Source organism: Aedes albopictus, chromosome 2, assembly GCF_035046485.1.
Source record: "Aedes albopictus strain Foshan chromosome 2, AalbF5, whole genome shotgun sequence".
Classification (NCBI taxonomy): Eukaryota; Metazoa; Arthropoda; class Insecta; order Diptera; family Culicidae; genus Aedes; species Aedes albopictus.
The window spans coordinates 417,124,515-417,150,341 of NC_085137.1; the positions used below are offsets into that span (position 1 = coordinate 417,124,515).

The 25,827-nt window shown below is 41.3% G+C and overlaps 1 protein-coding gene across 1 annotated transcript in view; it reads right to left on the reverse strand.

Annotated features, from left to right (window-relative positions):
- Positions 1 to 25,827, reverse strand: part of LOC109426789 (sodium channel protein 60E) — an 820,640-nt gene that overhangs the window by 563,576 nt on the left and 231,237 nt on the right. The gene's annotated exons all lie outside the window — the stretch shown is intronic.

Consider the following 25,827-nt stretch of genomic DNA (forward strand, 5'->3'; position numbering starts at 1 on the left):
TACTGATTCGGTATTTCCTTTGCAAATCGGTTTGGTGAATTTCTTGAAATTAACCCTGTGAAAACATTTCGTGTTTCCTTTTGGCGGAATTTCTTCAGCAAATTCTTTGAAAATCCTTTCAGCAATTTTTATTGGATTTGATCCAAAACTTCATATAAGTTTTTTTTGGGTTTTCTATTTCGGCAATTCTTTGTTATTTTGTTCGATAAATCTTTTGGAAATTTCTCAGCAATAATATTGGATATTTTTTGAAGTTATTATTTATGAAAATACATACTACATAACTGTGGGGTTCGTGATCGTACTGTTAGTAACGCCAGCCATTTTGGCGTATTGTAAGCTACGGATTGTGGGTTCGATTCCCATTCCGGTCGGGAGAAAAATTTCGCCAAACGAAAAATTCTTCATTGAACCACTAGATGTCTTACAGTTTTACATGTTATCCGTTGTCTACTGTAAGTTATATTCAGTCTGTGGTCTTTGGCTGAAGACGGTGTGCAAACTTATCAGGCAACTCTAACGGGATTTCCTTTATCAATTTCTTTGGAAGTTTTTTTGATCTCGTTAGTCGGAGATTTTCTGCCGTAGGCAGGTTCATCCCGGCTTTCTTTGGAAGTTTCATCTGCAATCTCTTTGGAAATTTAGCTGGCAATTAGTATTGTAATTCTTTCGACAGCTCTGTGCAAAATTGAATTTTTAAAAATTTCTTCAGTATTCTTTCAGCATTGGAAACTCCTTTAGAAAATCCTTACAGAATTTCGTTCCTTATTACTTTGGAAATTCAATCAGATACTCCTTACGAATTGGAAAAAATACAATGGTATGGCCGAAGAAAATCTCATCGGAATTACCTAAAGAATTTCCAAAAATCAAGGTGTTTTCAAGAAGTTCATGAAAAATCAAGAAGTTCTCAAAAAAAAAAAATCAGAATATTTCAAACAGCAATTTCCAAAAACGTTTGAATGTTGAAATAGCTGAAGGCACCTTCAAGAAATTACCGAATGACTTTCCAAAGGAATTGCTACTGAAATTTCACAAGGAAGTCCTGAAGTAAATTCCGTAGCAGAAGAAATTTTTAAAAAGAATACCAAATAAGCTGTCGAAGGCACTTCAAAAAGCATTGCAAAAGAAGTTTCCAAAAAATCTTGATGTAATTTCACGATCATTTCCAAAGGAATTTACTGTGTGATTTTTAAAGACAAAGGAATTGCTAGGTAATATTACAATTAATTTGCTGACGAAACTGCAGAAAGGAATCAATAAGAAATTGCAGGAAGAAATTTTAAAAGTATTTATCAAATAAATTCTCAAACGAATTTTTCAATGCATTTTCATTCTAACTGTAGAACAAATACTCAAAGAAAATTAGTATTGAAAAATGAAAGCAAAAATAATAGCAAAGAATTTGCGGAGAGAACTATTGATGGAATTGTCGAAGCAATCAAATAAATACAAAAAAAATATCAAAGAGTTTTCAGAAAAATTACCAACAAAGTCTAGAAGAACTTTCCGAAGGTGTTACCAAAGAAATTAAAACAAAACCAATTTCTCAAAATACTTTCCGAAGATACAAAAAATTAAAACATTAAAAATATGAATAAATTTTTAAATGAAATGCAAAATGGTTTTCCAAAGCAATTGTCAAAAATGCCGAAAGTGTTTTCAAAGAAATTATTGAAAAGTTCCAAAAGAACTGCTGGAAAACTTTTTATCAATTGTCTGAAAAATTTCAATAGGAAATCTCCAAAGAGGTTTCTTGAGAACCTCCTATACAAATTAAAAAGCTTTTATTCTTCTGAGCAAATCTTCTGAAACCTGTATTTTTTTAAATGGCTCAGAACGTGAAATGTAGGACCAAACTCGTAGCTTATTACAGAACTTAACCAATATAGTGATTGAATCTCGAACTCAATTGTTGTCTTGACGAAAGTCGTCTCAGCAACGTTGCTGAAACGGCATTCTTTCAAGTGGTCCAAAATGACGACTAGACTATATTGGAAACTACTAAGACCACACAGTGGGAAAATTTCAAACTGAATTGTTTTTCAGATGAAAGCTCTAAGTCTTCTGAGAAATTTTGTCAAAGAGAGTGTCGAAGTGGTCCAGAACGCGAGAAACATTACATTTTGATCAAACTGGACATCCATCTTTGCAACAACAGTTGTCATTTTTAGCGATTTAGATCGTGATATATGCAACGCCTTGAATCAAAGCTCATTAGCACTAGTGCCAAGTAGTGAATAAATGTAAAACTAAATTGCTTTCTACTAGAAAACTATAATTCTTTCGAGCAACTTAGTTGAAGTGAGGTTTTCTCTAAGTGGTCCTAAATACGAGATTTACAACGTTTAGACTGAACTGGTAGAACCCAAGTACAATAGTATCACTTAGTGAGTGATTCTCGAACTAAATTGAATCTTGAAACCTATTATTTTGCTGAGCATTTTTGCTAAAGACTGTATCCTTCTAAGCGGTCCAGAGCGTGATATATACTAAGTTTAAACCAAAAAATTCCACGTAGTGAGAGGATCTCGAACTAAAATGATTTCAATGTGAAAGTTTTTAGTCTTATGGGCAAAAACTTATCCTTCAAAGTGGTCCAAATTGTGAGATATACGACGTTTAGACATAACTGGATGCCCCAAGAACACTAGGCGTCACGTAGTGAGTAGCTTGAACTAAATTGTGCCCTATGTGAAAAAGCAACTTTGTCAAAGACAGTATCCTTCCAAGTGGGTGAAGTCAGGAAATCCAGTTTGTTTTCCATGTGAAAGCTTTCAGTGTTCTGAGTAACTTTGCCGAAGACAGTATCCACCTAGGTGGTTTAGAACGTTTAGAGCAAACTAAAAGCTTCCAAAAGTGCTAGTGTCACGTAGTGAGTAATTTTCGAACTAAACTATTCTCTATGTGAAAGCCTTTAATCTTATGTGCAACCATGCCGTATCCTTCTAAGTGGTCCAAAACGCGAGATTCACGTCGCCACAGACTACTAGCGCCACATAGTGAGTGGTTTTTGAATTAAATTGTTTTCTATGCGGAAGCTCTTAGTCTTCTGATCAATTTTTCCCAAGACAGTATTCCCTTCTAAGTGGCTAAGATCGCGAGATATACGACGTTCAGACTGAACTGCAATCTCCTAAAAGCACTAGCGCCACATAGCGAGTGATTCTCGAACTAAATTGTATTCTATGTGAAAGCTTCCAGTCTTCTGAGTAACTTTTTCCAAGATATACGACGTTCAGACTAAACTTGAAGCTCCTAAGAGCACTAGCGCCACGCAGTGAGTGATTCTCGAACTAAATTGTATTCTATTTGACAGCTCTCAGTCTGCTGAGTAACTTTCCGCAAGACAGTATCCTTCTAGGTGGTCCAGAACACGAGATATACGACGTTCAGACTGCACTGGAAGCTCCTAAGAACACTAGCGCCACGCAGTGAGTAATTCTCGAACTAAATTGTTTTCCATGTGGAAGCTAATAGTCTACTTAGTAACTTTGCAGAAGACAGTATCCTTCTAAGTGGTCCTTAACACGAGATATACGACGTTCACACTGAACTAGATGCTACTAAGAACACTAGCGCCACACAGTGAGTGATTCTTGAAGTAAATTGTTTTCTATGTGAAAGCTCTTAGTCTTCTGAGCAACTTTGCCGAAGATAGTATCCTTCTAGGTGGTCCAGAACGCGAGATATACGACGTTCAGACTGAACTGGAAGCTCATAGGAACACTAGTGCCACGCAGTGAGTGATTCTCGAACTAAATTTTTTCCTATGTGAAAGTTCTTAGTCTTCTGAGCAACTTTGCCGAAGACAGCATCCTTCTAAGTGGTCCAGAACGCGAGATATTCCACAACTACTGGCAAAATGTAGTGGTATCCCACATGTCCGACATGGTGCCCTGTGTAGCAGATTCCCGGTGGCCAATGTTACCGGAACCACTATTTCAACACATCTACACATTCTTGACGAAATTATCTATCAAATAAGACTTTGGTCATTTGAATTGGTGAAAAAAACATCATTCTATAAGAGTTTGATTTTCTGGGTCATAATGACCCCAATGCATTATTCGTAACTTTTTTCTAATGCTCGAAGAAGGTTAATAGATTGAGTGAGCAATAGAACTAATTTCAATAAGTTTCTTGGTTTGGTGTTTCCATTAGAAATTTGATTCTGTGCGAACGCCGAAAGAAAGTTGTTTCAGGTTGAGAACTTCACAGGTGTTACCGGCGAGTACTTCCAAGCACGTGTGCCGACTCTGAGAGGCAAATGAGAGGGGAGCTGGCTCGGGACATAGACGCGTGGGCGTCATCGGTAGTAACAGATTGACAAAAAATAATCTTAAGACAGATAATGATATTTCCAGTAAAAAAACCCTTATTTATTGACCTAGCAGGGTGCATTCGAAAATCAATTTCAACAAAACTCAAGTCTCATGTTGATGAATATATATCGCACTTTCATATGTTTGACAAAAATCCATTTCATGGCACCAGAAATCATATCGCTGATCTGGCTTTTGATGTTTGGACCTTAAACTTAAAACGAAGCCGTAATCATGATCTGCCATTTTGAGATTAAGTTCGTCATCTTGGAAATGCAAGTAGGATTCCGCGCCAAATATATCCATATTGCCTAAAACTCCATTAACTGCCACCATCTTGAATTTGGAACCGCTATCTTAGATTTTAGACCGTCATCTTGGATATTTTTATCGCCATTTTTGGACTCCAGACAACTTCTCATACCAAGCTAGTAGTGTCTGTTTGCTTTGTTCCATCAAAGCTTCATTTAGGAAATGAGTAAGGAATGCCTTAATAGAATGTTTACCTAAATGGATTCAGATCATTACCCAGGTAATCAATAAGCATTTGAATAAGCCGTAATTCTGTTTTAAATCTGCGTTCGGCCTGCTTACTGCCGTATCATAGCAGTTGGACTGATAAACTGCCCTATATAAACAATTCAAATGCTTCTTTAAATCTGAGAGCATTTTCTTAGCATTTCAAATGCACGGTATGTTTTGGTCAACAGGCATCATAACTACCACACACTTCGAAAAAATCAAAATTACTCGTGACGTAAACTTATTGCTCAGAACGTTTTTACGTTACTCTTGTAAAATTAAGTTCAATGTGACGTAAACAATTTGTGAATAGTACATCATTACGTTTCATATGACGAAAATTTCAGTTAAATGTGACAGAAAATTACGTCACTTGGTCGTTTAAATTTACGTCATATGTGCATCCAAAATGAAGCAAATTTACATGCATTTTTTTAATCTGTACTTTATTGCCATGAACACATTTCCACTTTCTTATTTACGTGCCACGGCTGTAGAAGCCATCATCATTCGCATGCCCAGTAAATCATAGGTTACAACGAACAAAACCAATGGGAAAACATGCTTTGACAAATTAATTTAATGGTTATTTCCTATGATCGATTTTATTATCAGCACCTGCCGTAAATAGATCAGAAATCTAACGTGCATTATCTGATCATCTATAGCTTATCCTGTAGCGTGGTTCAGCACCATCGTCAACCCGGGGATCGAGGGATCGAATCCAAATTTGGCCGAAAGCGGCAAAAAAACAGCAACAGCAGTTCAGGACGTGTCCCAAGCCTAAAAAGTTCCACAGGAGAGTGAGAAAAAAGAAGAGAAAGGGAAGCCGTAAAATGGGCAGGGGAAAATATTTGTTTTTATTTTTGACAATCTGGGGAATAGAGGGGATAAGCATTAATGGTGCATATACGGCAGATTAGCATGTAATGAGCTAATGTAAAGGCGCATATAGGGCCGGGCTTAGGGACAAAACGTCGAATGCCAAAAGGTCGAATGCCAAAACGTCGAATGCCAAAAGGTCGAATGCCAAAACGTCGAAAGGGACAAAACGTCGAAAGGACAAAACGTCGAAAACGTCGAAAACGAGTAATCTAAGCAAATAGTGAGTTCTTTATTCTTTCAAAGGATACTCATTCTTTCACTTGTATCTGCCAACTAGTTTAGAGGGGAGCCTTCCTGAGGCTACCTGAAACAACACTTCAGGGTGGGCATTCTACTGGCACCCAGAGTTGCATTTGAACTAAACGTGAGCCAAAAATGAACTGAGCTTGGATGTGTCATCAAATCTTATGTGCGTCCTGACCAAGGTGCTGCCCTAGGACTTTGTGGCGCATCTGCATACATGCGTTGTTGCGTGAAAATATGCGCCACAATGAAGTGGTACATTTTGGCATCGGGCATTAACATTCTGCACCGAAATCCCAATTTTCCGGTAATTCGCGGTGGCCGAACCGGTTCCCCCTCTTAATAGAAGGTGAGTTTCTGAATTGAATCAGCCCAAGATTGCTAGAATTGATGAAAAAATGATAGAAACATGACCATTTCGGTTTACCAGGTACCAGGGTACCATGTTGGCATGTTGGCATTCTGCGGGTGCGCAGTTCTTGCTCAAGTTGCGTTCACTGCCGAGCTCACGTGCGTTTCAAATTTTGAACTGAACAATGTTCAAATATGTTTGATTGCAGCGTGCCGTTTTTGAACTTCAACGCAAATTGATTGCGTTCAAATGCAACACTGCGAGTGGCACAATGTCAGTGGCACCTTTCACAAATGTTCAGCATAACGTCATATCTTCCTTCAGGGTGGCTACGATGGTGGCCTCTAGCTATCGTCGGCCGGATCTCTGGCACTTTTAGGGTGGCAATGGCGATCATCGGGCGCATTATTCCTTCAAGGAAGTCTGGTTTGGTTACGGCTGTAATTCTCTGCAATTCATCCGGAATTCCAGAATATGGTACTAGCACAACAATGCCAAGCATCCACGCAATAATCTTTACACAGCTGGTGGTTTCAACTAGGATCTGAAGCATCATAGAGTGCAAAATGAGTCACTGACCTTCAGCGCAGATACCCGAGATAATGAGCCATAATGAGTGTGTCCCCGTTAATTAGTTCGTCATCCTGCCATCTTGGTGGATCTACCGTATCGCCACCCCTCTCAAGCTATCAACAGGATTAAATCGATCCACACAACATCAAAAAAAAAAATCCACACTGATCTGCGAACAGTTACACACTTTTCGACGTTTTGTCCTTTCGACGTTTTGTCCCTTCGACGTTTTGTCCTTTCGACGTTTTGGCATTCGACGTTTTGGCATTCGACGTTTTGTCTTTCGACGTTTTGTCACCCATTCATAGGGCCGAATGATTGCCATTTTAACTGCTTACTGGCTACCTGCACACCTAAAAAAAATCATGTAAATTTCCGTCACTCTGGATGCACATATTCAAGCAACACATATGACGTAAATTTAAACGTCCATGTGACGTAATTTCTGTCACATTTAACTGAATATTTAGTCATATGAAACGTAATGAGGCACAATTCACAAATTGTTTACGTCACATCGAACTCAATTTAACATGAATGACGTATTATTAAGTCAGAAGGCCTATAAATTTACGTCATTAAATTGTTTACGTTCTGTGCAATAATTTTGCGTCACGAGTAATTTTGATTTTGTCGTAGTATGTGGCCATTGAAACCTCAAAGTTTGAGAAGGGCAAGTGCCTAGCAGATGCAAAAAGGAATCGAGTGTTTCAAAAACGTATCAAGACGCCTCAATGCGTTCCAAAGCGTTGCAAGGTATTTAATGAAGTTTCTGAGGCGTTTAAGAAGGGTTTATAGAAGGTTTCAAAGACGTTTTGAAGCGTTTTAATGCGTTTCAGGTGTTACAGGAATTTTAGGGGGCTTCGGAGCGTTTCACGACGTTTCAGGGCGTATCAGGAGGTTTCAGACGGTATTTAGGGTGCTTCAGAGGCTCATAGCTGAGTTTCACATAGATTTCAGAGGCGTTCAAGGCGCTTCATGAGGTTTAAGAGGGCTGCAGAGGCAGAAGTGAGTTACACGGACGTTTCATAGGAGATTTCAGAGGCGTTTCAAAACGTTAATAATCTGACCCTTTCTAGTGAGCTTCACGGAGGTTTCTGGGGATTTTCAGAGGTGTTTCATAGCGTTTCAAGGAGTTTCATTACGTTTCAGGGCTTCAATAGATCACTGAATACTCTGGAGATCAGATGGTTTAAATTCCAGGGAATTCTCGGATACTCTTAACTTTTAACCCTTAAACACGCCGCAAACGCTCCTTAACTCTTAACTCGATTTTTTCCCGTAAACCAAATTTATCCGTAATCGTTGGTGCTCCAACTGCTCTGATCGTTATTAAGTTCCATCTAGATAACGTTACTATTATGAAGGGACCTAAATAGAATTTACCTAAATTGAGGTTTGGGAGTAGTGCCCAATGACGTCACCAAGAAACAATATAATGCTAAGAAACTAGTATGTAACTGTTTCTGGATGGTTCCTTAGATCCGGAAACTTTCCGTTCGGGTTCCGGGACCATCTAGGTCTAGATCTACATGCATTTGTAACACTTGCCTAGGGAATTTTCTCTCGTCGGCGAGGTGACACAGTGGATTACCTGGATGGCCAGGGCAACCGGATGAATGACATGGACCAGAAATCACAAGTTCAACAGGTTGGGGTGGGACCCGTTATGTTGCACTGTATAGCGAAGGTGGGACGGCCTTGATTTGAAAAGACGACTTATTATATCAATTTTCAATGTACGGATCTTAACCTTTTAGGACGCGCTCCATCAAGCGATCAAAACTGCGCCGCGCACGCGCTGCATGCGAAGAGTGAGGTTTTTTGGGAATGTTGTACTTTTTACAACACCGCGCGCTGAAGGGTTAAAAGATCCTATGCAAAATCGTTTGAAGCCTCCTACTACTTAAGCTTCTTTTATTTCTAGCTTTACCAAAACTTTGGAATGCAGCATTACCATTTTTCGAGACATAAGTTGAAGAAATCCCCATACAATGAAATAACACGAGTCTTGTTCTTTCTCTTTTTTTTGCCTTTCTCGTACACCAAAGTGTACTGAAAGGCTATATGTTCACTCAAAAAACGAATTTTCGATAGAAGGCTCGGAGGTTCAAGTCACATATACCAATCAACTCAGCTCGACGAATTGAGATGATGTCTGTATGTGTGTATGTGTGTGTATGTATGTATGTATGTATGTATGTATGTATGTATGTATGTATGTATGTATGTATGTATGTATGTATGTATGTATGTATGTATGTATGTATGTATGTATGTATGTATGTCTGTGTACAAAAAAAGGTCACTCACTTTTAAGGCACTTTCCATTGGCCGATTTCTCGGATTATAGCTCGAATCAAACCGGAATTTTACCTCATTGTTTCCTATTGAAAATGGTCCAGCCGTTCCGGAGTTATGGCCATTTAGGTGTTCCGGACCAGTACCCTTGGGAGGGGCCAGACATGAAAATGCAATAAACCCATGCATGCGGCACATCAAACAGCGGCATTTCCGATAACATAATGAAAGTAACCTTTCAGGAAAACAGTATCAGACCATATCTGAACCGATAGTGTTCCGGAACCGGTTCCGGGGGGTCCCGACGGAAGTGGCCAGATATAAAAGAGAACCAAGCCCATGCATGCGAAACATCAAAGAACCAAACCCATACATGTGACACATCAAACAGCGGCATTTCTGATAACCTGATAAAAGGTTACCAGGAAAACAGTATCAGACCATATATGAACCGATAGTGTTCCAGAACCGGTTGCGGGAGTCCCGCCGGAAGTTGCCAAATATAAAAGAGAACCAAACCCATGCATGCGACACATCAAACAGCGGCATTTCCGATAATCTAAGCAGGAAAACAGTATCAGACCATATATGAACCGGTAGTGTTCCGTAACCGGCTCCGGGGGTCCCGCTGGAAGTGGCCAAATATAAAAGAGAACCAAACCCATGCATGCGACACATCAAACAGCGGCATTTGCGATAACCTGATGAACGGTTAGCAGGAAAACAGTATCAGACCATATATGAACCGATAGTGTTCCAGAACCGGTTGCGGGAGTCCCGCCGGAAGTTGCCAAATATAAAAGAGAACCAAACCCATGCATGCGACACATCAAACAGCGGCATTTCCGATAATCTAAGCAGGAAAACAGTATCAGACCATATATGAACCGGTAGTGTTCCGTAACCGGCTCCGGGGGTCCCGCTGGAAGTGGCCAAATATAAAAGAGAACCAAACCCATGCATGCGACACATCAAACAGCGGCATTTGCGATAACCTGATGAAAGGTTAGCAGGAAAACAGTATCAGACCATATATGAACCGGTAGTGTTCCGTAACCGGCTCCGGGGGTCCCGCCGGAAGTGGACAGATATAAAAGTGAACCAAACCCACGCATGCGACATATCAAATCACGGCTTTTCCAATACTGGTAAAATCACACTCAAAGCACACTCATGAACCGCTCCTGCGTGAGCAAACTCGCGTGCGATTCTGAATCATTTTCTCACGCGCGAGATTTTCATGCAAAATCTCGCTCTCACGAGTCAAGCGCCGAAATCTCGTTCGCTTGTAAAACAAACCCACATCAATTTGAACGGCATCCAATGTTGTTGTACGATAGGTTTGCTTTTGTTCTATCATATTATCCTAAAAACATCGAAGTAAGTAATAAGAATGTCAAGAAATAAAGCAATGAGTGAAATCACGAGTCAACTCATACATGATTTTTTCGGCGGTGAGTTTGGCGAGTCAAGAATCGCGCGTGAAACAACTCAAGCATGAGATTTGAGAATTTGAGTTTTTACCAACACTGTGCTCAGACCACATTGGAGACTGCCAGTTGTATTGCGGAACCAGTTCCGGGTGACTCGTCGGAAATAGCCTTATATAAAAGTGAACCAAACCCATGCATACGACACATCAGAGCGCGGTTTTTTTGATAACCTAACGAAAGGTTAGCAAGAAACTAGTCTCCGATCATATCTGAACCGGTAGTGTTCCGGAACCGGCTCCGGATGTCCCACCGGAAATGTCCAAATATAATAGTGAATCAAACCCATGCATGCGACACATCAAACAGCAGCTTTTTTGGTAACCTGATGAACGGTTAGCAAAAAAGTAGTCGCAGACCAAAGTTGGGACAACAGGTCCTGTCCGGGAACCGATTTTGGGTGTCTCGTCATAAGTGGACAAATATAAAAGTGAACCGAATCTATGCATGCGACACACCAAATCGCGGCTTTTTAAATAACCTAATTGACAGTTTGTCAGCAAAAAGTCTCAGACGCACATTTGGGAGAACCGGTAGTGTTGAATAACAGGTAACGAGTGCCCCACCGAAAATGGTAAAATATAGAAGTAAACCAAAATCATGCATGAGGCCATCCATTAAGTACGTCACGATCCTACGGGGAGAGGGGGTTGTTAAAGTGACAAGCTATTTTACCCTCGAGCAGTCGCGTCTTCAGCCACCCTCAGCGACACTACGCACACGCTTTGTACTACAAGTGAGTTTTTGCCTTTCTCGTACACCAAGGTGTACCGAAAGGCTATATGTTCACTCCAAAAACGAAAATTTGATAGAGCCTCCGGAGGGGTCAAGTGTTATATACCAATCGACTCAGCTCGACGAGCTGAGATGATGTCTGTGTGTGTGTATGTGTGTGTGTGTATGTATGTGTGTGCGTATGTGTGTGTGTGTGTGTACAAAAAAGGTCACCTAACTTTTAGATAGTAAACATCAACCGATTTTAACGACCGACGGTTCATTCGACGGGGTACATTGTCCCATTGTTTCCTATTGAAAATGGTTCGGATCGGTCCAGCCGTTCCGGAGTTATGGCCATTTGGGCGTTCCGAACCGGTACCTCAGGAAGGGGCCAGATATGAAAATGCAACAAACCCATGCATGCGACCCATCAAACCACGGCATTTTCGATTATCTGATGAACGGGAAGTAGGGAAACAGTCTCAGACTATATCTGAACCGGTAGTGTTCCGGAACCGGTTCCGGGTGTCCTGCCGGAAGTGGCCAAATATAAAAGTGAACATAACCCATGCATGTGACACATCAAATAGCGGCTTTTTCGATAACCAGTTGAATGGTAAGCAGGAAAGTAGTTTCAGACCATATTTGAACCGGTAGTGTTCCGGAACCGGTTCCGGGTGCCCTGTCGGAAGTGGCCAATAAAAATATTGAACCAAACCCATGCATGCGACGCATCGAAGAGCAGCTTTTTCAATAACCAGATGAACAGTAGGCAGGAAAATAGTTTCATACCTTATCTGAACCGGTTGTGTTCCGGAACCGGTTCCAGGTGTCCCGCCGGAAGTGGCCAATTAAAAAAGTGAACCAAACCCATGCATGCGACCCATCAAACCACGGCATTTTCGATTATCTGATGAACGGGAAGTAGGAAAATAGTCTCAGACTATATCTGAACCGGTAGTGTTCCGGAACCGGTTCCGGGTGTCCTGCCGGAAGTGGCCAAATATAAAAGTGAACATAACCCATGCATGCGACACATCAAATAGCGGCTTTTTCGATAACCAGTTGAATGGTAAGCAGGAAAGTAGTTTCAGACCTTATCTGAACCGGTTGTGTTCCGGAACCGGTTCCAGGTGTCCCGCCGGAAGTGGCCAATTAAAAAAGTGAACCAAACCCATGCATGCGACACATCAAAGAGCGGCTTTTTCGATAATCAGATGAACGGTAAGCAGGAAAATAGTTTCAGACCATATCTGAACCGCTTATATGAATATTAAACTAACGAAGTTGAAGGGGTGAATCCAACTGAATGCGTCTGACGATAACCGAAGAATAGTAGGTCGAAACGCGTAACGCTTAACAAGCTGTTTCCGATATTTCCCAAGTAACACAACTTGTTATAATAATGTTTTAAATACATGTTTCATACAAACGCTCATGTTTTGTTTCTCGAGTGTAAAACCTAATTTCGTACGCTTATATAACCGAAAAAGCGCAAAAAATGGCGGCTTATAAAACATCTTCGATGTTTCTAAAGATGTTTTTCAATACATTATTATAACATAAGAATATGTATTGATAATGTTCTCAAAAACATTCCAAATACTAATTTATTGCTAGCAGGAAAAAAATAATTTAGAAAACGCAAACCGTGCAAATTGATGTGACAGCTATTATGTGGTATTTGGTAATGGCTCAAAATAATTTTCGAACCTTCCATTCTATTTATAATTTACCATCTCGGTGTTTGGCCACTATGACATAATTTCATGTACCATTAAAAATTTATGGTGAAATTAACGCATTCACTCTTCATTAATTTATTGGCTATCCATCCGATTGAAAATAAGAAAGGAAGTTTTTTCATCTCTCGGGTTTGTGTGAGATTTTTGAACAAATTTTCAGACATGCAACATGGGGGGCTTCATGACACAGTACGGTCAGGAAGTTTTAGAATACTGTTTGTAATAATGTTCTGCTTTTAGACCGTAGAATTTACGTTCGTTACCAATAAGGAAAATATATTATTTCAAAAAATTTTTAAATCGTCCTAAGAAAAAATTACAGAAAACCTTTGTAGATGGACAAACGGTTTAACATAAAATAATTAGTGTGAAACTTTTCAGCAGGCACTTTAATTTATCTGGACAGATAGGAAAGAATTCAAAGCATTAAAAGTACGTTTAAATTACATCGCTAGCACTTCTCAATAACATGTTTGCCGAAAACTACTTCAATTAATTGAAATACATTCACAAAACGTCCTAGCAACGAATTTGAAACATCCGTTTCCAACGATATGATTTTTGTTTTTGGATACCTGTTTTGAACTAAAGTATAACAATAACAAAGTTTGAGCGAAGTTCCTCCTGGAACAAAAACAATTCTAATATTTCCAGTGATTAAAGATTAAACTGTGCTTCGAAGTAGTCAACACGTAAGTACCTTAAGTGAATATTTGCTGTTATTGGCGTGACATTAAAGTGCGATGAATATTCTCCATACAGTTGAAACCCAGATTTTTCGACTAAATAGCGAAGTTGGATTTTTCTCCAAATTCGTGCGTCGGACCTAAAACTTCGGAAGTGGTGCGCTGTATAGCTGGCCAGGTTTACTATACAGCGTTCCACTTCCGAAGTTAGGTCCGACGCACGGACTTGGAGAAAAACCCAACTTTACTAGTCGAAAACTCCGATGTTCAACTAAATTGAGAATATCATAATTGAATTGCCTCATATATTTAAGTGCAAAACATGTTTCATGAAGAATATCTTAGTAAGTGAGAAGAGAATATGAACTGCCAAACTGGTATATTAACGTATTTAAAACATAAAAATTACCTTATCGTAACATGTTTGTGCCCAAAGGTTATAAATATGTGCTGCTGATGTTCCACATATATTCTTTAATTGAAGGAAGGCGATGAGATGAAAATCTTGTGTTATCAACGTTAAATATACGTTATTATAACTTGTTCTGAGGTTGACAAGATTTTTAAAATCTTGTTATTGCTGAACATAGTTAAAACTTGATTTCAACACAAGATGTATGCAGTTTCACTTATAATACTGTACTGCAACATCTTTTTTAAATTACATTTTAGAAGATGTTTTCTGTGTTACTTGGGTTGTCACCGATAATTACCAATCCATGCATCAAAAATGTTGGATAACCAGATAAACCGGCAGCAAGAAAATAGTCTCTGACCACACCTAAGATGGCCAGCAGTGTTGCAGAATCAGGATTGAATGCATCGTTGAAATAACGAAAGTGAACAAAATCAATGCATGCGACAAATATGCGTAAAAGAACAAAATCTTAATAAAAATTAAAGCGATCTTGTCAAATCACACCATTTTAGATTCCTGAGACGTTTATACAGTAAGATGAATCAACGTTGTATGGGGAAATTTTTATTTCATAGCATCAATCCCCTTTTGCGGTTGAAATTACTAGACACAATTTAGATGCAACTGGTTGAGCCCTCGCGCTCTGTAACACGGTTGAAATTTGAACGCAAATTATGAGATATTTCACTAGCTTGCACTTTTTTTGTCAAATGTTACATAACTCTTATAACCAATGCAATGATAATTAAATAAAGGCTAAAGTGTGCAGAGAAAAAATTGCCGAAATATCTTGATAATGATCGGCATCCAGTGCTAGTGAAGGTGGTCAAGCAGTCAACTGAGAGGTTTGATATTTTTCAGCTCTGCTTATACGTTTAACATAATACATAACTTCGGAATATGAACCATTACAAAGTTTTCAAATTCGATTATGGTTTTGATATAATTGTTGCTTTTCTGAATAAGGCTGACACAAATTTCGATTTTCTCTTAAGTCAAGAGGGGTCCCCCTTGGAAATTTTATTCGGAATTCATCATTTTGAGGAAGGGCACAAATAAATAGGTCAACCAATAAATATTTAAATTTTAAAGTGAAATTAGAGTCCAGAAAATTTATTTCTAAATCCGATGAGTTAAGCGGATTTGTTCATTGTTTGGGTAGTTTTCCATCAAATAAATTAATTATTTATCAACTCTACTTCCTCATTGTTAAGGTGCCATGATGCATCACTAAGCTTTCGAACGAATCATTGACTTTTTGCTTTTCAATGATTGTTTGCCTCGCATTTTTGAATTGATAAAAAACTGTCAATTCTGCAGCAACGTATAAGAAAAAGTATCATCGCAATCACTGTGAGTGAGCATATAGGATGATACTTTTTCATACGAATATTCACTTTGGTGGCAAAATTTGAAATTTCGAGCCACAAATCCAACATGGCTGCCGATGCTGCAACATGCTGACGATGCCGTAAGAAGTCAACGAGAACTGTGATAAAAGAAGAAGATGAGATTTGTTACGTTCTAGAGTATTCTCAGAATTCAAGAACACTTCGGCTTATGGCTCTTGAGTACATATTCGACGAGAAAGGCACTATCACCACTAGGTGGATTAATCTAGGTTTTTTTTCATGGTGCGTATACTCAGTACACGACGCGACTGCTCCCGGGTTAAGTATAAGAAAAACCCGTACGAAGAGGGGAGGGGGAGCTTCAAAAATTCCCAATTTCAGCGTGACGTACTTAATGAATGCTTCCCATCGATTCGCGGCTTTTTAGGCAGCCTTATAACCAGTTGACAAGGAAATAGCCATATACATATTTGGGACAACCAGTAGTGCCATGGAATCGGTTCCAGGTGTCCGCCGGAAATGGTCTAACGTAAAATTGAACCAAACTCAAGCATGCGGTACTTCAAATAGTGAAATTATGAAAGAAAATAAAACCAATGTTAGCAATAAATCAAATCGTGGCTTTTTCGATAGCCTGGTAAACGTTGGGTAAGATTAAAACTGAAGAAATAGTCAAAGTCTTCATATATGTACAAGAGAATAAAATCGTAACCAAAGTAATCTCATCAAACCACACCATTTAAAATTCCTGTGGTGTTAATATAAAGCAGGATGGGAAAATTATAATTTGATCGCATCTACAATGAATAAAGTTTTTCCAATCTTCTTTTGAGTCTAAAACTACTGTGCACATTTTGGTTCATAAGGAGGTCAAATTTTACATGAATCATATTAAGCGTAAAAGTGTTCTCAGCATCGGCTTATGTCGACGTAAAGATCATGAGTACATATTCAACGAGAAAAGCACTATCACCACTAGGTGGATTAATCTGGGTTGTTTTTTTCGTTTCCTTTTTCTTGGAGTAATGTTTCCACTGGGACAATTTCTATGCTTCTCAGCTTTGTATTCTTTGAACTCTACCACAGTTATTAACTGAGAGCTTCCTCTGCAAATGACCATTTTGCAAGCATATGTACATCGTGTAGCTGGCACGAAGATACTTGATACCCAAAGAGTTCCTGCATGAATCATCTCAGAACTTGAAAATAATCACAATATTAAAACAAAAATGCTGTTAGAAATCGATGATACAAATCACCCAGCAACCCTGGCACCGACATATTGGAATATTCCGTGTCAGTGGCCCAGTTTCACACTACCAGCAACGATATAATGATAGTTGGGCAGCAGAATACTGCTATATCCTCCTCGGCACGAACGGAAAATCGCCTCACGGAGGAAATGAATTGTATTGAGTGGAACAAATTGCATAAATATAGGCATAACGAGACTCGGAAATTGTCTTCACAGCTGCGGTACCATCTGAACCTCTGTACTGAAACGTCTCCGTTGGGTCACTTTTCTTTTTATGACTATCAGAAGCTGGTATTGAGCACACGGGAAGTGTCACGGCCGGCACGGGAAGTTCCTGGAAGTAATCAGCAAATGTGGTCAGAGGTGGGTGGTCTTTTGTCCGGCTGTGCGGAGGAAGTTCGAAGCGATTTACACTAATCTGATGAAGTAATCTTGTGCGATTTCTTAGGGTCATCAGTGCCGTCGATACGGGCGTCGTCGTCGTCGTCGAAGGTCTATTATTCCAACATAGTGTCGTACCATTACTTCCACCTCATTCAACACGCTTTTTATGGACTCGTGAATGTCGAGGCGGAAACAGCAGCACACCAGCACTAGCAGAACATGTGGGCAAGTCGACGACCGACACTCAGCTACGCGGGATTTATGCGCTATCTAAATTCTATGCGGACATTTATCTGCAATCGTTACGTAACTCGGACCACGTTGTCGTCGTCGTCGTGTCTTTATCGGAACCGTTGTCGCCGCCTTCGTCGTCGTCTGCGTTGTAACTGTTATTGGAAGAGGCAAAAAGTGACCTTGGAAGGAAGTGAACTGAATACCAACTAGCTGCTAGTTTTTCTGTTTTGGCTAGGTTTACTTACGGTGATGGACAGAATAATAAGACCACAGAGTATTTACGGTCTCGGAACAATTTGCGCTATTCGTCCTTTAAAAAAATCACTTAAAAAATCAGGCGGCTTATGAGTATCGCAGACTTTTTAAGACTATTTGAATTTGAAAAATATATGAAACATCGGTTTATATCAGAGCTTTAATTTATAGAAGTAATATGAAAAGATTCGATTTTTTAGGTCACTTTAATGATTTCACCAGTGGTCTCCAGTTAGCCAAGTGGTAAAGGCTATGGATCGCCAATCCGGAGACGGCGGGTTCGATTCCCGTTCCGGCTGAGGAAATTTTCTTGACTCCCTGGCCTGGGCATAGTGTTTTATTGTCCTTGCCTCTTACTTGATACTTGATGGGCTACAACTCGTAGCGGTGAGTTTACGCCGAATGAAGTATCCGCCACCACTGGCCTCGGTCCTGGGCCAATCGCTTCCAGTCGCCCTGAACGTCCTCCTCAACTGCAAAAAGGCAACGTGTACGCGGCCTCCCACGAAGTCGATGACCCCTTCCTGGTTCTCTGCTGAATATAATTTTAGCTTGTCGTTCCTCCGGCATACGAGCAACGTGTCCAGCCCACCGCAGCCTGCCGTGTTGTATCCGCTTCACTACAGGGTGCGGCAGGAAAAAATGCGAAAAGTTCAAGGCACTATTACACGCTAAATATGGGATATATATGACTATTTTTTCATGACAGTGTATCAGTCAATGTCTATATTCTAGCACTGAAAAATAAAAATGAACATATTTGATGTTTAACATGTGATAATGTAGGCCTAATAAGCGGATATCAATAAACTGCGCGCCCAATAGTCATTAAACAAAATGACTATAACAGTAACAAAATTAGCTCAAATTCGATGAACAACCAGACCACACTGATCCAGAGCCATGTAGTTTCACATACCAGATGAAATAAGTACATATATTTGATGATATTGTAGAGAAAATTAAAAATTTTGTTTTATCAGATGCGAAATTTAGCGACCTGTGTGATTTTCTGCGGTTTGAAAATTCTGGTTGTCTTCATCTTCAGGCGCCGCCCTGTAAAGGTTAGTGACCAAAATAAGAAATTTTTTAATTAACTTTTCAGAAAACTAGCCTATTATAGATCATGGAACGTTGAAACATAGATTGGTTAATGTCAAATGAACGAAAATGATGTTTGAAGTTGAAAAACACTTTCGCATTTTTTCCTGCCGCATACTGTATATCCATCTCTCAGCCGAAAAATCCCCTGTGAATTCGAAGCAGTCGATAGCATCTACGTATATCCATCTCTTTATATACCTGGTACAATTCGTAGTTCATCCGACGCCGCCAGATGCCGTCCTCCAGTTTACCGCCGAGTATTGTTCACAGCACTTTACGTTCGAAGACTCCAAAGGCTCTCCGATCAACTTCTTTTATCGTCCACGTTTCATGGCCGTATAAAGTGACCGGGAGAATCAGAGACTTGTACAACGCGAGTTTTGTCTTCGTTTGCAGCCTGCGGGACCTCAGCTGGTTTCGCAGACCGAAAAAGGCCCGATTTGCAGCCGCAATCCGTTTTTTTTTTCACATCGCTGGTAGCATCATTATCGCACGTCACTAGAGTACCAAGATAAACAAATTCATCCACAACTTTTCCCCACCTAGCACCACTTCGTCACCACTACCACGGCCAGACCGACGTTGAACACCAGCAATCATGTACTTAGTCTTTGTGGTGTTGATCGTAAGTCCAATCCTCGCAATCTCCCTCTTAAAAGGTACAAACGCCTCTTCCACGGCCCGACGGTCGATTCCGATGATGTCGATATCGTCCGCGAAGCCCAGGAGCATATGCTACTTCGTGACAATGGTTCCGCTCCTGTGCACACCAGCTCTCCTTATCGCTCCTTCCAGTGCTATGTTGAACAGTAAGTTCGAAAGAGCATCGCTCTGCTTCAGTCCGTCAAAGGTTACGAACGATGACGAAATTTCATCCGCAACCCGTACACTTGATTTCGATCCGTCAAGCGTCGCACGAATCAGTCTAATCAGCTTCGCCGGAAATCCATGTTCGATTATAATCTGCCATAAACATGAAATCAATAAACAGATGTTGGGTCTGCAAGTTGTACTCTCGAAATTTATCGAGAATCTGTCGCAGGGTGAACATCTGGTCCGTCGTTGATCGGCCCTCACGAAATCCTGCCTGATATTCGCCGACGAATGACTCCTCATTCGGCCTCAGCCTGTGGAACAGAACTCCGGACAAAATTTTCGATGCCCTTTCATGAAAAGAGGGCAAATGAGACCATCCAACCAACTAGCAGGCAGTTCTTCCTCCTCCCATATCTTCACTATAATACGGTGTAAGAATTGATACAGCTGCTCACTACCGTGCTTGAGAAGCTCGGCCGGGAGTTCGTCCTACCCAGCAGCCTTGTTGTTCTTCAGTCCCCTAATGGCTGTCTTGACCTCGTCTAGCGTTGAAGGTTCCACAGCTTGTCCGTCGTCGTCGATTCAAATTCTGTCCGTCGGTCTTCCACTCCCACCGTTCAACAATACAAAGTGCTTTCTCCACCTGGCAGCCACCATTGTCTTGTCTGTCAGCAAGTTTCCGTTACGGTCGTTGCACTTGACGGGAGAAGGCGCTGTTTTTCTCCGCACGCCATTCACAGTTTCGTAAAATCTCCGCATATCATTCTGTTGCATACTCTCTTGCGCCTGAGCAATCACATTTTCCTCGTGTTTTTTTTTTCTTTTTGCGGTTGATTCGTTTTTCGGCTGCTCTTGCTTTCCTATATCGCTCCCTGCTCTGCCGGGTCCCCGACACCAACATCCGGCTTCTGGCGATATTCTTCTCGTTCGTTACTCTCTGGCACTCCTCGTCGAACCACCCGTTTCTAGGTCGTCTTTGAGCAGTACCAATCACCTCCCGCGCTGCTGTACTCATCGCTTCGTGGATAGACTCCCACAGAGTGTTGAGATTATCGCTCTCGTTGATCTCACTTATCCGCTCGTCCAGCTTCTGGTGATAGTCAGCTACCGTACCGTCTGCTGAAAACCGCTGGATGTTGAAACGCATCGATCGCCAGTTCCTAGAGTCCGACACGGTTGATACCCGAGCTCGAATCTTACTAACTACGAGATAATGATCTGAGTCGATGTTGGGACCTCGAAAAGTTCTAACATCAATTACGTCCGAGAAATGTCGGCCATCTACCAGTACATGGTCGATTTGGTTGCAAGTCTCGCCGTTTGGGTGTCTCCAGGTGTGCTTGCGGATATCCTTGCGTGCAAAGTAGGTGCTACTAATGGCCATCCCCCTGGCGGCAGCAAAGTTGACTAATCTCAGGCCGTTGTCATTAGTGACGGAGTGAAGGCTCTCCGTACCGATGATTGGACGGAAAAAGTCCTCTTTTCTGACCTGTGCATTGGCGTCACCGATGAAAATCTTAACGTCGTGTTTTGGGCATTCTCCATAGGCCTTGTCAAGACATTCATAAAACGCATCCTTCACATCATCTGTTTTCTCGTTTGTCGATAGACATTGATCAGGCTGTAGTTAAAGAATTTGCCCCGGATACGCAGATCCGCTCGTTGATCGGCTTCCACCTCATAACTCGCTTCATCTGTTTCCCGATCACTATGAATCCGACCCCATGCTCTGCCTTATCGCTGCCGCTGTGGTAGATGTTATATTTGAACGATGTGTTGGCGACGGGATCCACCGCCCTGAATTCTCGTTCATCAGTTTTAGGCCACCGCGCTTCCTGTATAGCAGCCACGCACATACCAACTTTCTGCAATTCACGAGCCAAAAGGCTCACTCGTCCTTGCCTCACAATACACAAATTCATGCAATGACAGGCAGCGAAAACCCTTTAATGAGTGACTGTGGAAGTGCTGAAAGAACACTAAGTTGAAGAGAGGTCTGCCAAGTTCCAGTGGGAACGTAAAGCCATAAAGAAGAAGAAGGTGACATTAATCACATGATAGACATAATGAAAAACAAATTCTTCCAAGGTATCGTGCATATGAAGTTTTACGATATTCTAAAACCTAATAACTTCTATAGTTGATAACAATACGGTGGGGAAACTCTCTGCCCATATTCGTATAGTCGACGTAAGCGCCACTGTAGTTTTTAACACACTTTTGTAATTTTTACCATGAATAATACGAAGTTGAAGATTTTCTTTTTTACGTTGACATCCAACTAACGGTTAAATTTTGTATTCGGCACCATAAAACTGGTCAGAAATATGCACATGCGTCAGATATTTGCTTGTGTATGTTTACATTGGTAATGGTGGTTACGTCTACTATGCGAATATGGGCAGCTCTGGTGAGAGCACTATACTGGGTCATTACAAAGATTTGAGAGGCGAAAGTATTACCGGAGAAATGGATGGAAGGTATCGTGTGTCCCATCTACAAAAAAGGCGACAAGTTGAATTGCGGAAACTATTGCGCTATTGCACTACTGAGTGCTACCTACAAGATACTCTCTCAAATTTTATGCCGCCGTCTATCACCGATTGCAAGAGAGTTCGTGGGGCAATATCAGGCTGGATTTATGGGTGAACGCGCTACAACGGACCAGATGTTCGCCATCCGCCAGGTGTTGCAGAAATTCCGCGAATACAACGTGCCCACACATCACTTGTTCATCGAATTCAAATCGGCGTATGATACAATCGATCGAGACCAGCTATGGCAGATTATTCACGAATATGGATTCCCGGATAAGGGGCTGTCCATAAACCACGTGGTCATGAGGGGGGGGGGGGGGTTCACCCAATGACCATTTTGTAAGGACAAATAAAAATTTTTGTATGGACTAATGGCCACGCGGGGGGTGGGGGGGGGGGTTGGGTTGAAAAGTCCCAAAAAAATGACCACGTGGTTTATGGACAGCCCCTAAACGGTTGATTAAGGCGACAATGGATCGAGTGATGTGCATAGTTCGAGTATCAGGGACACCATCAAGTCCCTTCGAATCTCGCAGAGGGTTACAGCAAGATGATCGTCTTTCGTCCTTACGGATAAACAGCGGAATAAACACGAGTGGAACGATTTTCACAAAGCCCGTTCAACTGCTTGGTTCCATTGATGATATTGATATTATTGCTCGTAAATTTGAGACGATGGCGGAAACGTACATCCCACTAAAGAATAAAGCCTGGCGAATCGGATTATTCATTCATGTGTCGAAGACGAAGTACATACATGATGTCAAAGGGCTACATGGAGGAATTTACGCGCCCGCCATCTCCCATTTCTAACTGTGATGAAATCAAGGCGGTTGAAGAATTCGTGTACTTGGGCTCTGGTGACTGGTAACCGACGGCAACGGCACTAGCAGAGAAATTCAGATACGCATTGTGGCAGAAAATCGAGCTTACTGTGGACACCGCAGAACTCAACGAAGAACAAAGTTCGCCGTCACATGAAGTTAACTATCTCTAAAACGCTGATTAGACCGGTAATCCTTTATGGGCACGAAGCATGGACTCTACGCGCAGAGAATCAAGGCGCCCTAGGAGTTTTGGAGCGGAAGGTGTTGCGTACCATCTACGGCGGAGTACAGATGGAATACGGGACTTGTAGAAGGCGAATGAACCACGAGCTGCATCAGCTGCTGAGAGAACCAACCATCGTCCATACCGCGAAAATCGGGAGGCTACGATGTCGGATAGCAACCCGACTAAAATGGTTCACGAGAGTCATCCGACCACGAGACGTGGTACGCAATGAGCTAGGTGGGACGATCAAGTGGAGGACGATCTGCGAACTCTTCGAATTCAGAATGCGTGACTGGAGCCGTGACACAGCCATGGACCGAGTAGAATGGAGACGACTCCTACGTACAGCAGAGGACACACAGGCCTCGGTCTAACCACCGACTAGATTACTCATACAAATACTTACCAAGTAGACCCGTTTTAATTCGAAAGTGTGTATGTGTTTGAAGATTATGAATACCTAATGGTACCTTAATTAAATGTTGAAGTTTAAACACCCTAGGAGGTGTATTCCAACCTCACGCATTCGTGTGCAATGGTATACCTGAAAATAAAAAGAAAAGATGAAATGTTAGTTCGGATAAACTTTTCAAAGAAGTATCCAGCTAGCCTAGTGGTTAGGGCAATGGATCGCCAATCCGGAGACGGCACATACGATTCCCGTTCCAGTCGGGGCCCTAGTAATTTTGAAACACAAATTGTAAACTCTTCTCGATCATCACTACTTTTAAATTGTGTTCTCTAATTCTCATTTTAGTAAAATAATTTTATTCCACATGGCTGACCTTTCATCACCCATTTCTCATTATTCGACCTCTCATTGTGAGATTTTCGGGGCATCATCGCTAACTTCTAAAAGCCTTCGCATCAAAAGCTTAACATACACACAAACTATGTACAATGCGTGAGACACATCAAACCTCCCTCATATTTATTCAGCCGTATCGGATTCGGTATCCTTCTTGACTTTTGGCTTTGTTGACCCTACTGCTCTTAGTATGGGGAATAGAAGCCACCCAAACCCAAGCTTGATGCGTCGATTAGCATAAACATGGTTCGGCAACTTTGTGCCCCATTTTGCAATTCAAGCACAACTCGAAAGTAGGTTTGCTTTCCTAGAGGAAAACTTCCCCATTGCGTTGATGCTGCTGGATGATGGTAGGATTGGCTAGGCGGGCATTTACGTGGGCGAAAAGATACAGGCAATTTGAATTTTTACTTCATAGAGGCGGTTATTTGAAAAAAAAAATGCAATGTGAATGCGAAAACCGTGCTCCGCCTAAAAACTGTGAAAAAAATCGTTACGCGTATTGTCGGTGCTCTTACTCTACGAAATAATCTGTCTAGCCTTCCCTTCGACACGCATCTAGTGGATCAAGTGCATGGTGAAATGGACCACCTTTATTCCATTCGCTCAATGAAACATTCATAGCATTCGCCAAATTCGATTGTACATTACATAGTCGGTAAGCAAAGTACAAAATCCTAGATTAAACCGATTTCTACCGAAGTGGTGTGCTATGTGTTAAGGAAACAAGTTTGAAAAAAATCATATCACTGTCCAACCCGTAAATGCCTACTTTTTCTTCTTCTTCTTCCTTTTCTTGGCGCAACGTACCAACTCGGACAGAGCCTGCAACTCAGCTTGTTTCATGAGCACTTCCACAAATGTTAACTGAGAGCATCCTCTGCCAATGGCCATTTTGCATGTGTATATCGTGTGGCAGGCACGAAAATGGTGGACCTGGTGCGGTGGTTAGAGCACAAGACACAGAGGTCCTGGGATCGAATCTCACTCTCAACATACTCACATAAAAGTGTAGGTTCTTCCTTCGGAAAGGAAGTAAAGCGTATGTCCCGATACGAACTAGCCTAGGGTTAAAAATCTCGTTAATAAAGACAAAAAAATCTATTACAAAAACTTAATGGACCGACCGTGAATCCAGCCCAAGCAACACACATGTTATAATAGAGTTACGACAGCGCAAGTTTTGGTTGTATAGAAGTTTATTTTACGTAATTCTTACATTGTGTTGAAATAACGGAAAATAAACTTCTATACAACCAAAACTTCCGCTGTCGTAACTTTTATATAACATGTGTGTTACTTGGGAGTGCACCATACACCACCTAGGAGTCCCGGTTAGCCTTTGCTGGATACTGGAGAGCTACTTCCAGAATAGGGTGCAAATCTATGAGACTGAGGAAGGCGAGAATAGCTGCAAGATCACCGCGGGGTACCTCAGAGGTTCATCCTGGGCCCGGTACTATGGAACGCGGCGTATGATTGCGTATTGAGGCTCAAACTTCAACAGGGCGTAAAGCTAGTCGGGTAACCTCGTGGTTTGCAGTGAGTCGATAGAGGAAGTTGAACTGACAGCAACGCACACATTAGGCATAGTGGAGGACTAGATGAGGTCGAGACAGTCGACACTCGCGCACCACAAAACGGAGGTGGTGGCGGTAAACAACCGAAAGTCTGAACAACAGGCAGTGGTCATCACAGGCGTTCTGCACGATCAACGCCTGATCGATTATAAGCTGAAATTTGGAAGCCACGTGGAATATACCTGCAAAGGA